Source organism: Myxocyprinus asiaticus, chromosome 26 (assembly GCF_019703515.2).
Source record: "Myxocyprinus asiaticus isolate MX2 ecotype Aquarium Trade chromosome 26, UBuf_Myxa_2, whole genome shotgun sequence".
Classification (NCBI taxonomy): domain Eukaryota; kingdom Metazoa; phylum Chordata; class Actinopteri; order Cypriniformes; family Catostomidae; genus Myxocyprinus; species Myxocyprinus asiaticus.
In genome coordinates, this window is record NC_059369.1 from 1,835,571 (window position 1) to 1,850,467 (window position 14,897).

General features: G+C 38.6%; 1 protein-coding gene across 3 annotated transcripts in view; it reads right to left on the bottom strand.

The window, feature by feature from the left end:
• LOC127416671 (suppressor of tumorigenicity 7 protein homolog) overlaps positions 1–3,137 on the bottom strand; it is a 57,430-nt gene extending 54,293 nt beyond the window's left edge. For 2 of the 3 annotated variants that reach the window (XM_051656150.1, XM_051656148.1), the window contains exon 1: positions 2,993–3,087. The gene's annotated coding sequence lies outside the window, so the exon portion shown is untranslated. Of the gene's footprint in view, positions 1–2,992 lie in introns of all 3 variants that reach the window. The other variant, XM_051656149.1, reaches the window with a different exon arrangement.
• Positions 3,138–14,897: the final 11,760 nt, after the last annotated feature.

The following is a 14,897-nucleotide window of genomic DNA, read 5'->3' on the forward strand; positions in this document are numbered from 1 at the left end:
GCTTCATTAGTCCATCTCTTTACAGTCCTTACTACAGGCTTAGCTGATTTTAGTTTCTGCTTGTAGGTCGGGAGAAGATGAACCAGACAGTGATCAAAGAGTCCTAAAACTTCATGTGGGACAGAGCGATATGCATCCTTTACAGTGGTGTAGCAGTGGTCCAGTATATTTCTTTCTCTGGTGGGGCATACGATGGGTTTTTTGTATTTTGGCAGTTCACAGGTGAGGTTAGCTTTATTAAAATCTCCCAGAATAATAAAAGAGTCCAGGTGTTGTTGCAGCACTGCGTTCACGCATGCTTGTGGCGGATGTACACACTCACCAGAATAAACAAGGAAAACTCCCGCGGTGAGTAGAAAGGCTTACAGTTGATGAAGAGCACATCTAAATTAGGATAGCACATCTTCTTCAACGCTGTTACATTTGTACACCAACGTTTATTGTTGTAAAAGCATGTTCCACCTCCTCTCGTTTTCTCCGATGATTCCGCAACGCGATCCACCCTGAACAGCTGGAAGCCCGGCAGATGTAGTACGCTGTCCGGGATGGCTTCATTCAGCCAGGTTTCTGTGAAACACAGAGCAGCGGAATTAGAAAAGTCCTTATTTGTTTGAGTGAGCAGAAGCAGTTCATCCGTTTTGTTGCCGAGGGAGCGGACATCCGCCAGATGAATCCTTGTCAGCAGAGTCCTAAAGCCGCGTTGACAAAGCTTCACAAGCGCGCTGGCGCGTTTCCCTCGCTTGCGTCTCTTGGAGCACTTGTAGAACACAGCTGCACCTCCAACTATGTCTAGTAAAACGTCCAAATAATCAAACACCGCAAAAAATTATCAGGTATGCTCTGCCGAATATGCAGTAGGTGAAACTGATCGGGAAAGAGTGACAAAAAACATGACAAACAAACAAAAGTAACAAAAACACTAGAGAGCTCCACACCGAAGCAGCCATCCGCTGTGCCATCTTGTATATCTCTAACTCCATCATCAAAGACATACGTCTTTTATGCATCAATTATTGCTGCTGTAAGCCTCAAATAGCTAAAGACTTTATATCTGCTTTTACCTTAGGCAGTTGTCTAAAAAGTGAGCTATTTTTTACTTGTCTCGGAGCTTGCTTGGCTGAAAAAAACAATGTTATATCTTAGATGTCCAGAACAAAATATGCCATCCAGCAGGAAAAGCATGCTTAACAAATCATCATAAAAAACTTTTGACTATTGATGATAAAATTATATGTCCTCGCAAAGATGAGGATCTCAGCTTTCTAATGATGCCTAGATTGAGCTTCTAGTCCACTGAGAGGCCGAGATATTCAATGAAACGATAAGGGTGGTGCATAAACTGAAAATTAGACTGAATGTCTATGGACGAGTAAATCTGTGAGGGCTAAAATGCGGTAGATCTGTATATTGTTATGGAATGTGATAGAGAAAAAAATATTTTTTCTAGTACTTGCTTCCATCTAGTGGAACAAAATAAGGTTTTTCAAAGTGAGATATTTCATTTCTGAAAATTTAGTCCACAGTGTGTGTGTGAATGGTGAGCTTTTAAATTTGAGTGTAAAAAAAAATGCAGGCTGCAGCCCAAAAATGTATCAGAGTTTAACAAGTTAAAATAGGGCCCGCAATTATACTGTTTATTGTAACGTTATGTTACGCTGGATTTCATTTAAAAAAGTTACCACAGCTGCGATGGGGTTTGCAATACAGCTGCTGAGGGAGTGACAGTAAATTTGACATCTTTTTTTGTTTTTTTTTTCTTACTGCTGTAATCGACACTTTCTAATTTTTCCCTCTATGGAAAGTCAAGAAAACATAATAGTCATTACAAAAATAATATTTGTCATGGTCTCCCATTCATCCCTATAGAAGTTTAGTCTGCTAAATTTTACATCAGTTTTCTAAACCAGGAAATGTGAAGTGTCCATGGTCAGAAATTATTATTATAGACTATGCAATACTTAATATTTCATGTTTTATCTAACTTTACATTCATTAGAAAATATAAGCCTGAAATTAAGTAATCATTGTTTCAACTCTGTACACATACATAAACACTGTGACATGTCTGATCTGAGAGAAAGTTCTAATGATATACAGACAAATAGACACTATCTGTGATGATTCACAAACACACGTTAATGTTTATGATGTGACTGAACTCAATGAACCTACAGCACAAACACTTCAATATGAGGACCACTGATCCACTGTCTTATCAACACATCATCATCATCATCATCATCATCATTTTAGCTACCTGTCACTCATCTCACGTTTTATTTTTAACACGTCAATCATGCAGCTATCATACACAAACCCTCTAGAGTCACTACATATTCATCATTTCACACATCTCTACTGTCTGCCCTTACTGTAGTCGTACCATGGCAAGTTGTTAGTGATGTTAGTTTGTCAGAAGAACGCTATAATTTCTCTTCTGTATACTTTGTTTAGATCATATTGAGTGACCTAAAAGACTGACTGAAAATAATCTAGTAATGGAAGGTTTACTCTCATTTCTGCTGAAATATGGTGTCATGAGTCACTGAATACACGACAGCTCAAATAACAATGATATTAATGTCTTAAATGTAAAGAGACTACTTACTGTGTGAACCTTGTGATCATGTCCAACTAAAATAATATGTTATTCTGTACCTTTAAAGACACGTGTCGTGTTTTTCAGTGTTTGAGGAACTGAGAATAGGTTGATCACTTACGATACATTTAACGAAGTTAACTAACTCTTTGTAATAATAACACAGAGAGAGAGAGATTAAATATGAACACAGTAATGCTGATAAAACTCTTCATGCATCAAAGATATTCATGTTAATGAGTTTCTCAGCACAGTTAGCATTGCTAACACACATAAACAAAGTTCATGAAGTTTAAACGTGTGCATATAATCAGATGGAATATGAGTCAGTGTTGATTTAAAAAAAAAAAAAAAAAGATTTCTATTAACATGTTCATGGTGTTTGAGACTCACCTGCGGACTGATGATAGCGCGATCAACGTGGCACAAAGAAAAACAGCAGCAGAAGAAAGAAAGACAGCAGACATGACACACAATGAGACCCCGCCTATTCAGAAACAAAACACGCCCCATCAACACTAGGTCACGCCCCACTCGCGAAAGACTCCTCCCCAGAAGTGACGAACACGTCTCAGCACCCAGAAAAACGGTTGCTATAAACAGGATTTCTGTTAAATGTTAAACACGTTAAAGAGAAAGGCATTGCTTTTGTTTTGCAAAGAGAAAGGAAGCAGATTTCTGATGTATTCAAGATTTTTGGTTCTGACATTTTGGTTATCTTCTGGTGCTTCAAGAAAAACAGCAGGTGTCGCTATTTTAAGGGATGCGTTTTCTGGTCAGATATTAGGTAAATAAATAAATAAAATAAAAAAACAGACAAATTATGTTAAATTCATCCTCATATGTACATATGCCACCAACAATAACAGAACCAATTGGCTAAAATTTCAAGACATCGAGGATAATATCAATCAATTACATTCTACATTTCCCTCTGCTATATTAATTTGGGGCAGTGATTTCAGCACACTTTTTAATGAAAAATGGGATAGATGGCCCTCTTAATCTGACAGTGGTGTAAGTAAACTAAGCAATGTATGTTTAAGATTGGACTTCGCATTTGGAGATATAAAAACCCACAATTATATATGTATACATGGAGTAATGGGAACAAATCTTTGCAATCACTTATTGATTTCTGGCTTATTTTGGAAGATATGAAACATAGAATTATTATTGAACCATCAATTTTAACTGACCACATAATGATTAAGATTAATAATTCAAGTAGTCAATCGAGTAGGTTCAACAGAGGTTACTGGAAATTTAATAGCAGTTTATTGAATTATGAATTTACAAAAAAAAAAAAATTAAGAGCTTAATTAATAAATATTGGCAACAGGCATCTATTATGCAGACTTACAGGAATTACAAGGAAATTGGCTATGTACTGTGGAAAACACATTTAAAAAAAGAAAAAAGAGAATGAAAACAAGATAATTAGGGAAATAATTTCCATCACATGCAAAAGTTATCAAAATATTTCAAACAATGATTTACTAAAGTTAACAACTTTATAAAAAACAAAAAAATTAAATTTATGAAGAGAAAGCTAGAGGCACCTTTGTTGGGACAAGAAAAAAAAAGGTTGAAGCAGGTGAAAAAAAATATATATACACTATATTGCCAAAAGTATTCGCTCACCCATCCAAATAATTGAATTCAGGTGTTCCAATCACTTCCATGGCCACAGGTGTATAAAATGAAGCACCTAGGCATGCAGACTGTTTCTACAAACATTTGTGAAAGAATGGGCCGCTCTCAGGAGCTCAGTGAATTCCAGCGTGGTACTGTGATAGGATGCCACCTGTGCAACAAGTCCAGTCGTGAAATTTCCTCGCTACTAAATATTCCACAGTCAACTGTCTGTGGTATTATAACAAAGTGGAAGCGATTGGGAATGACAGCAACTCAGCCACGAAGTGGTAGGCCACGTAAAATGACAGAGCGGGGTCAGCGGATGCTGAGGTGCATAGTGCGCAGAGGTCGCCAACTTTCTGCAGAGTCAATCGCTACAGACCTCCAAAGTTCATGTGGCCTTCAGATTAGCTCAAGAACAGTGCGTAGAGAGCTTCATGGAATGGGTTTCCATGGCCGAGCAGCTGCATCCAAGCCATACATCACCAAGTGCAATGCAAAGCGTCGGATGCAGTGGTGTAAAGCACGCCGCCACTGGACTCTAGAGTAGTGGATACGCGTTCTCTGGAGTGACGAATCACGCTTCTCCATCTGGCAATCTGATGGACGAGTCTGGGTTTGGCGGTTGCCAGGAGAACGGTACTTGTCTGACTGCATTGTGCCAACTGTGAAATTTGGTGGAGGGGGGATTATGGTGTGGGGTTGTTTTTCAGGAGCTGGGCTTGGCCCCTTAGTTCCAGTGAAAGGAAATCTGAATGCTTCAGCATACCAAGAGATTTTGGACAATTCCATGCTCCCAAATTTGTGGGAACAGTTTGGGGATGGCCCCTTCCTGTTCCAACATGACTGCGCGCCAGTGCACAAAGCAAGGTCCATAAAGACATGGATGAGCGAGTTTGGTGTGGAAGAACTTGACTGGCCTGCACAGAGTCCTGACCTCAACCTGATAGAGCACCTTTGGGATGAATTAGAGTGAAGACTGCGAGCCAGGCCTTCTCGTCCAACATCAGTGTCTGACCTCACAAATGCGCTTCTGGAAGAATGGTCAAAAATTCCCATAAACACACTCCTAAACCTTGTGGAAAGCCTTCCCAGAAGAGTTGAAGCTGTTATAGCTGCAAAGGGTGGCCTGTCATCATATTAAACCCTATGGATTAAGAATGGGATGTCACTTAAGTTCATATGCGTCTAAAGGCAGATGAGCGAATACTTTTGACAATATAGTGTATATATATATATATATATATATATATATATATATATATATATATATATATATATATATATATATATTTTTTTTTTTTTTTTTTTTTTCACCTGCTTCAACATTTTTTTTCAAAATTAATTTGTTTACAGAGGCTATTTCCCTATTTCTTTTTTTCTAAGTTGAAAAAAAAAAAAAAAAATATATATATATATATATATATATATATATATATATATATATATATATATATATATATATATATTTTTTTTTTTTTCAAAAAAAACTGACTGACCGTATATGATGTCGATCCGATGAAATCGGAATGTTAAAGTACGAAGCCTGGAAATAGCAAAAACTGAGAAAAATAAAAATAAAAATGGCTGACTTCCTTTTGAGTTTAGGGCATGGGTCCAAGATGTAGGTATTGACATGTTACACATGTGTACCGATTTTCGTAAGTGTAGGTGAAACGTAGTGTAAAGCGCACATCATTGAAAGTTTGTAGGTGGCGCTATCTAGCCATTTTGCCACACCTCATTCTGAAACCCATATCAGATGTAAATGTTCGCCACTTCTGACGCTTGTCCAAAGTTTTGTGAGTTTTCAAGTATGTTTAGGCCCTCAAAAATGTGATTCACTTTGGAAAAGAATACGGAATAATAATAAACGGAGCAGATACAATAGGGTCCTAGCACCTCGGTGCTCTGGCCCTAAAAATAAACCGGATTTGAGTAATCCGGTAGCAATAGTGTTGCGGAAAATATCGTGAGTGTGCATGGACCATTGAATTTCCAGGGGATGGCTGCCAATTGGGACTGTTGTGTGTAGGGTTGAAGCGCTTTTCTTCTGTTCTGTGGGTTGTTCAGGATTTGATTGTTACATCAGTGTTGGAAAGTGGTCTATATAATTTTACTTTGGGTACACAATTTATCTTTACATGTCAATATGTCACACTTTAATATAGGTAAAATGTTTCTCTCCACGTGGAATGTTAATGGGCTGGGGCGCCCTATAAAAAGAAGGAAGGTTGTATCTTTGCTTAAGCGTAAGAAATATGATATAGAGTTCCTTCAAGAGATGCACCTTTCTTCACAGGAAGCTGAAAAACTTGGAAGGGCATGGGGTGGGCATGTGTTTTGCAGTGCTGGTTCAAGTAAGAGCAAGGAAATCATTACATTGATAAGTAAGCATTTACAATTCAAATGTCTCAAACAGATCAAAGATAATTTAGGAAGAGTCAATATTGTTTTGGCTGAAATACAGGGGCAAAACCTTATTTTGGCTAATATTTATGCACCACACGCTGATGATCAGGACTTTTTTATAGTTCTTGAGGGAAAGCTACAAGCAACTGGGATCCTTCATGATATGGTTTTGGGTGGAGATTTCAATCTTTTAATGGATCCAGTCCATGATCATAGTGATGCAAAGCTGAGTAGACCCCTTAGAGCAGGGGTGTCAAACATTCATCTCCGGCCTGCGGGATGATTTGCGGAAAAATAAATAAGTAATGTTTGAAAACTTTCATGTTGATTTAGCCTGTAACTTGGGTATGATGTATTCATACTATTATTTTATTAGCAACAGCAGAACAGATAAACATTTACATTTGTGGTGTTGCATATAGCTATGTTATAGTTTGCATAATTACGCAGGACAATCAGCGCTTGCAGAGTTACGCATATCAGCGAATGCCACACATGTCTGAGGGTGACACAAGTTCCATAGACACATGTTCCCACAGTGAAGTTTATCTCACACAGGTCCAAGGATAAATATTAGACGTAATAACTATTGCATTGTTTCCATCCCACTGAACTATTATTCATTTTAAGCAGCTTATATATATATATAACTTCTTGTTTCACGCTCTCATTAACTACGTTTCCATCCAAGGATTTTTTGCGAAAAAAGTTTTAGCGCATCACAATTAAGCTGATGGAAATGCAATTTATCGCTAAAATTTCACAAGTGTCAACATAATATTTTTCCGTTTAACTCTAGCGCATAAAGTCTATGTCGATACATCAAATGTCGCGAAAAACTGGTTCAGAAACACTTTGTCAAGAAAATTGGCATTAACGCAAAAATGTAGTGTCACATGACATAATTTGCCCCAATCGTTAGCCTGTGTTAATCATGACAACGGCATCCTTGAAAGCCAATTTATTGTACATGATTATGGATTGGCATATATCTTAATGGCATATAGATCCGATGCTGCAAATATGACACTTCCAGGAGTGCCAACACAAATATCTCATATCATGCACATGGAAAAGTGCACAGAGAACAAATTAATGGCCACTGTTTGTGATTAATTTAATCGCGGTAGACATCCGTTTATTTATTAAAGTTGCTTTTCCACACCATTCAAAATAATAGACGGCAGTCACGGAATTAGCCCACAATACAATCATTTCTGTGCACAAAGATGTTTTAAATTAAAAAGAAATAAATACACAAGGGGGGGTCACGTGACACAATACAAGAAGCAGACGTGTGAGCAACAAGCTCTGTGCACTTTGCTACATTTTTTATTATTTTCATGTTATAATCTGGTGAAATTTGATACACCCAGTTACACATTTGCTCTTTGAGGCAAAACATGGCAAAGAAGTCAAAATCCTCGGGCTCTGGAGACATTAAAAGACACTTACAACACTTACATGTTCAGGATGAAAGCCCCGACAGGCCTACAGACCGGGGACTCTATTTGGATGGTGCGGCGGGAGAGGTGATCCAGTGTCAGTTGTCCAACATGTCGGTGATGTTGACGAAGGTTCTTGCTGACTTGCAGGATCTCGCTGTAATACGTCGATCAATTACGGCGATGGAAATAAAATTCTCTGAGATAGTTACAAGAGCGACTGATGTTGAGAGACGAATCGATTTTCTGGAATCTTCGGAGAGGGAATTAACCGCTAATCCGCCCACGACCAAAGTTGATTTGAAACATCTCCTTGAAAAGCTTGAAGATCTTGAATAATGGAATAATGTTCGAATTGTTGGAATTCCTGAGCATGAGGAGGGCAGAGATATGGTGAAATTCCTAGACGAGCATTTCCCAAGTCTGCTCGACATAACAGGCCAGCTCACAGATTTGCTGAGGGAGACAGGCCCAGATCGATTCTGGCCAGATTTCTGAGATCATCCGATAAAGATCTTGTGTTGCGCCAGGCGAGGAGCAAAGGGAAGCTTTCTTGGAAGAACCATAATATTTTCTTGTTACCAGACTTTGCGAGTTCGACGAGAGAAACGCGATCGGTTCAAGGAATGTAAGAAACTCTTACACCAGCGAAAGATCACTTTTGTTCTGATGTTTCCGGCTAAACTGAGAATAGAAACGAAGGACAGTCGCAAAGTATTTACATGTCCCAATCAGGCAATGTCTTTTATTGAATCAATGGGTGAGTAAACTGCGTTGGCTTCGCCGAGTGGCTGGAGCCTGTTTTGTGAATAACACTTTTCCTTAAAGAAACTTTTGAATTGATGAAGGATTACTTTTGCATTGAAGTTCCCGGCCAGTTTGAGAGTGGACACTACGGATGACCGCAAAATATCTACATGCTCACACAAAAGATATCTTTTATAAAGTTGACGGATTGTGTAAGTCATGGTATATACGTTTATGCGGTTTATACTCCAAGTGAATTGACTCGACCATCCGCGGAACCGGGTTGCCAGTTTTGTTTCTTTTTGTATTGGTTCCGCCTAGCGGCTGGAGCTTATTCTATTGAATAACACTCCTTTGGAACAGCTGTGGATTAATCTGTTCGTTCTTCGTGCTTATTCCTCCTGCTGGCTGTAGTTTGTTTTGTTGAGTATTTTTACGGGACATTGGAATGATTACATCATCCGTTGAACTCATAACAGCTGGCTCACTGAAAATTCGTTTGTCTGTCCGAGGAATCTGAACGGTTTTATATCAGCTGGAATTTGTTTTGTGGAAGATCACACCTTTGAGACAGTTCTGTGAATGAATCTACATGTCCTTTGTGTTCATTCTTCCTATTTGCTGGGGTTTATTTTACGAAGTATTTTCTGATATGTAAAATTGAGCAATCTGATGGCAAAGTTTTCGTGGGGGCTCATGGGCGTTCATGGACCTTTTGAATTTAAAGGGATTGTCGCCGGTTGGCGCTTTCGTGCGCGGGGTTAATGCGCACGTTTTTCTTTTTTCTGTTTGTTTTGTTAGGAGGGAAGTTCGGGGTTTGATTGTTTCACTAATGGGGAATGTGGTCTGTATAATTTTGTTTTTGACACACAATTTATTTTTTCTACTATATCAAAATGTCAGATGTTAATATGAGTGTACTACCTCTCTCCACATGGAATGTAAATGGGTTGGGGCACCCCAAAAAAGAAGGAAGGTTATTACTTTTCTTAAACGTAAGAAATATGATATTGTGTTTCTTCAAGAAACACATCTTTCCCCGCAGGAAGCTGAATAAATTGGGAAGATATGGGGTGGTCATTTTTTTTTTTAGTACTGGCTCAAGTAAGAGCAAGGGAGTCATTATATTGATTAATAAACATCTACAATTCAAATGTCTCAAACAGACTAAAGATAAATTAGGGAGAGTCATTATTGTTTTAGCTGAAATTCAAGGGCAAAGGTTGATTTTGGCTAATATTTACGCACCTAACGCTGATGATCAGGGCTTTTTTATAGATCTTGAAGGGATGCTGCAAACCGCTGGCACCCCTCATGATATAATATCGGGAGGAGACTTTAATCTTTTGATGGACTCAGTCCTTGATCACAGTGAAGCAAAAGTGTGTAAACCCCCTAGAGCAACATTGACGCTTCACAGGATGTGTAAAAATCTTGGTCTTACGGATATTTGGAGACTTTTGAACCCATCTGGTAGGGACTATACATTTTTTTCATCAGTTCATAAGATTTATTCTAGAATAGATTTTTTTTATTTTTATATCCAAATCCCTCATTTCATCTGTTGCTCAATTGGAAATCTTAGTCTCAGATCATGCCCTGGTGAGTTTAAAGGTGTTACCATATACAGAGAAAAAGAAATCATATAGTTGGCGCCTTAACATGTCCCTTTTGCAAAATCCTGATTTCCAACAAATGTTAAAGTCTGAAATCAATGTCTATATGGAGACCAACTGGTCCTCAGTATCCTCTGTGGGCGTGGCTTGGGAGGCACTTAAGGCGGTTCTTAGCGGTCGGATCATACAGTATGCCTCGTTCACCAAAAAATCCAAAGCACGAGAACTCATTGAGTTGGAAGGAAATATTAAAAGTGCTGAGGCAGAGCTGAAGTGCCGTATGTCATCTGATGGCCTCAGAGAATTGACCCGATTGAAATATAGATATAATACTATTTTGTCACGGAAAGTGGAGTTTTGGTTATTCAGGGCAAGACAGTCATATTTTGAGTCGGGGGACAAAGCAGGAACATTTTGGCTAGATATATAAAGCAGAGAGAGTCTTTTTCTACCATTCCCTCAGTGAAATCTGCTGGTGGTGAAATATTTACCTCGGCCATTGATATTAATAATGCTTTTAAAGAATTCTATTTTGATCTCTGTAGTTCCACGTCTTCGTCTACTGATGAATATATTAGGAACTTTGTGGAACCATTAGATCTCCCTAAACTGACGACTGAGCAAAAAAATTGTCTTGATTCTGAGATAACCTTGGAGGAGCTTGATGAGGTAATTAAGGCCTTGCCTACAGGCAAGTCTACGGGGCCTGGCGGCTTTTTCTCTGAGTTTTTCAAATCTTATGCTACAGAATTGGCTCCACTTTTGTTAGAAGTTTATTCGGAATCATTAAAGAACGGAAAGCTTCCTCCAACCATGACGCAAGCCCAGATCAGTCTGATTCTTAAAAAGGACAAAGATCCAAGCGAGTGTAAAAGTTACCGCCCAATTTTCCTGATCCAGTTAGATATAAAAATTTTGTCCAAAATTCTGGCTAATTGATTAAGTTATGACATCACTTATACATATAGATCAGGTGGGGTTTATTCGAGGCCGTAGCTCTTTTGATAATATTAGGCGTCTCATCAGTATCATGTGGTCAGTAGCGAATGATCAATCTCCGGTCGCTGCCATCTCACTTGACACCGAAAAGGCGTTTGATATGGTAGAATGGGATTATCTTTTTAAGATTTTGGAAAGGTATGGGTTCGGGAGAACATTTATTGGTTGGATTAAGTTACTTTATAGACTCCCTGTAGCAGCGGTGCAAACAAACTGATTAATTTCAGATTATTTTACTCTGGATAGGGGCACCCGGCAGGGTTGCCCTCTTTCCCCATTATTGTTCTGTCTTGCCCTGGAACCATTAGCAGCTGCGATAAGAAAGGAGGATGATTTTCCAGGGGTGACGGCTGGAGGTGTGGCACATAAGCTTCTGCTTTACGCAGATTACATTTTATTATTCGTCTCCGACCCTACTAGATCTATGCCTTGCCTCCACAGAATTATTAACTCCTTTTCCAAATTCTCAGGATACAAAGTCAATTGGTCTAAATCCGAAGCTTTGGCTTTGACAGCATACTGTCCAGTAACGGCCTTCCAGCCGGGTGCCTTCCAGTGGCCTAAACAGGGAATTAAGTTATTTGGGAATTCTATTCCCAGCAAATTTGTCTGATTTAATCAGAGTTAATTTTGATCCCTTAATAAAAAGGTTTTCAAATGATGTGGACAGGTGGGCTTCATTACATTTATGAAGGTTAATGTTATTAAAATGAATTGTATTCCAAAATTCAACTACCTGCTACAGTCTCTCCCTGTAGATGTCCCCCTCTTTTATTTCAAGCAATTTGATAGCATAGCGAAGTCATTCATTTGGAATGGTAAGCGTCCCAGGTTCAATTTCAATAAGTTACATAGGCCGATTGACAAAGGTGGGTCAGGCCTACCCAAGATTTTGTTTTATTATTATGCATTTGGTCTTAGACATTTGGCTCATTGGTCTCTTCCACCTGAGAGAGCTCCTCCCTGGTTTTGTATTGAAAAGGAAGTTCTTGCCCCTATCTCGCCACTGCAAAGCCTTTCGATTAAACAAGCCGGAGAGGTTAAGTTGCACCCTGTTATTTTGCATTTGCACTCCATATGGACAAAAGTGTCCAGAGTGTTTAATTCGGACATTTATTTAAATGTTGCCTCGAGCATATGGCCGAACCCTAAACTATGTATTAATAAGTCCCCTTTCTGTTGGTCAGATTGGATTGTGAGGGGGATTAATACACTTGGTGACCCATATGAGAGTGGAGTATTGAGATCTTTTGAAAATTTGATTCAACATTTTGGGATTCCCAGATCTCAATTTTATAAGTATTTACAGCTGCACCACCTGCTCTGCTCTGTTTTTGGGAGTAGCATACACCACCACCCCCCCCCCCCCCAGAGTGGCAGATACTCTGGAAGTGGTGATTACTGCTTTTGGGAAGGGTCATGAGGCATCAGTGTATTACTCCCTGTTAATTCAGAGTCTGGGGGACGGAGCTTTAAATTCTCTCAAAAGATTATGGGAGGAAGATTTAAATTTGTTATTGGAAGAGGGAGTGTGAGCTAGGAATCTAAAAAACAAAGTCTGCATCTAGAGATGCAAGGGTTCGCCTTATGCAGTTTAGATTTTACATAGATTTTATTGGACCCCCTCTAGATTGTATAGGCTTGGTCTTAAGGACACACCCATCTGCTGGCGATGGAGACACCATCCATGTTTTTTGGGGGTGTCGTATGATCCAAGAATTTTGGCTGAAGGTGCAAAGTTTTGTGTGTGATGTGTTGGGCACTCAGGTCTCGTTCTGCCCCAGACTCTGTATTTTGGGAGATAGGGAGGTCATGGATTTGGAGTATTATATGAAGGACTGGGTTTTGACCAGTGTGATGATTGGTAGGCAGGTTATTTTGAGGAGTTGGAAGTCGGATGGTGCACCCTCGTTCCCGGAGTGGTGCGCGGAGATGGGGAGGGTGGCTGCCTTCGAGGAGAGGGTCGAGCATAACGATGGGGGTTAGGGATTCTTACAATAAGAAATGGGGCAATTACTTAGCATTTTTGGGGGAATTTCGAGGAGGGGGTAATTTAGGTTTATTTTTATTTATTTTTTTATACTTGATTATTGTATTTTATTTAATGTTGTTGTTTTAGTTTTTTTTCTGTGTGTGTGTCTATATTCTATTGACCACAGCGGTGTTCGTGGGGGGGGGGGGGTTCAGGGTGGATATAGTGGGGGTTTAATGTTTAAAGTGTTTGATTCAATATATATATATATATATATATATATATAAATATATGTTGTTGTATTTTTTGTGTTAATTTATGAATCAATAAAAATGTTTAAAAAAAAATTAAAAATAAATAAAAATACAAATACAAAATACTTGGAGAAAAGCTTCAGTGTGCTTTTTTGGAACACTGACATATAACACAATTCTATTAAATTATTGCTTATACTTTTGAAAGAAATTCTGGCAAAATTCCCTATATTAAATAAATTGCCAAACGAAAAACGCATTATATTAAAAAATAAAAATTACAAAACGAAAAAATATATTTTTAGACCTATATATGCCTTTTCTTTACACAAACTTAAATTAGCTTTACCCTGTTCTGCAGACTAATAAAGTCGGCTGAATGACATTTTCTACACTTCAGAATTATTTGTCCAATGCTGTGTAACTTTCAGAAAACCAGCTTTTGAACATTTTAAAACTTTTAAATATTTTAACTCTAACCCTCTTTACCTCGGATCGCATTTGCTGAGCTTCTTCAGAAAATGTAAATTGCATTATGATGCTAAAATTATAATTTTAGATGACAATCAAGTTCAGTTGGTCGTTAAAAGTTGCTGGACAAATATACGGGACATAATACAGTTGTGATTGCAATGCTTTAGATTAGATGATTGTTCAAAATAGCCTATTGAATATCAGGAATGTATCAAATGTAAACCCTGATATTACACTGCATCAGTTTTTCTTTTAATAGCTGTGCACACAGCATATTTACATCGATAGATGGTCCTTATATTAAGACCGAAAGTTTCCCCACTACTTGGTGCAGGTTGCCAGCTTGAACAGGGCCATGACGATTCGCTTTTGGGTCAGAACCGGTGGCAACCTGCGATAGACGCAACATCAGGACCAATATTACAGTCCTATCAGAAGGGCAACTGCTCCCTTTTGATTGCAGTTTTCATCTTCTGATTGCATTTATTTGTGAAATTAAAATGACAGTAAGCTGGCTAATTTCAGTGAATTGTCTCGATACTCTCCCCATGTATGGAAAAAGGACCCAAACACAGTGAAAAAAACAACAGGTATATTTTATACAACAAAACATTTATTAGGCTCGGGCAGAGAGTAACGAGGAATAACGGAACCGACCGGACTGGAAACAAGAATAACAAAAATACGAACCAACAGACCGACTGGAAACAAAATGAACTGACCCTGGACAGCAAACACGAG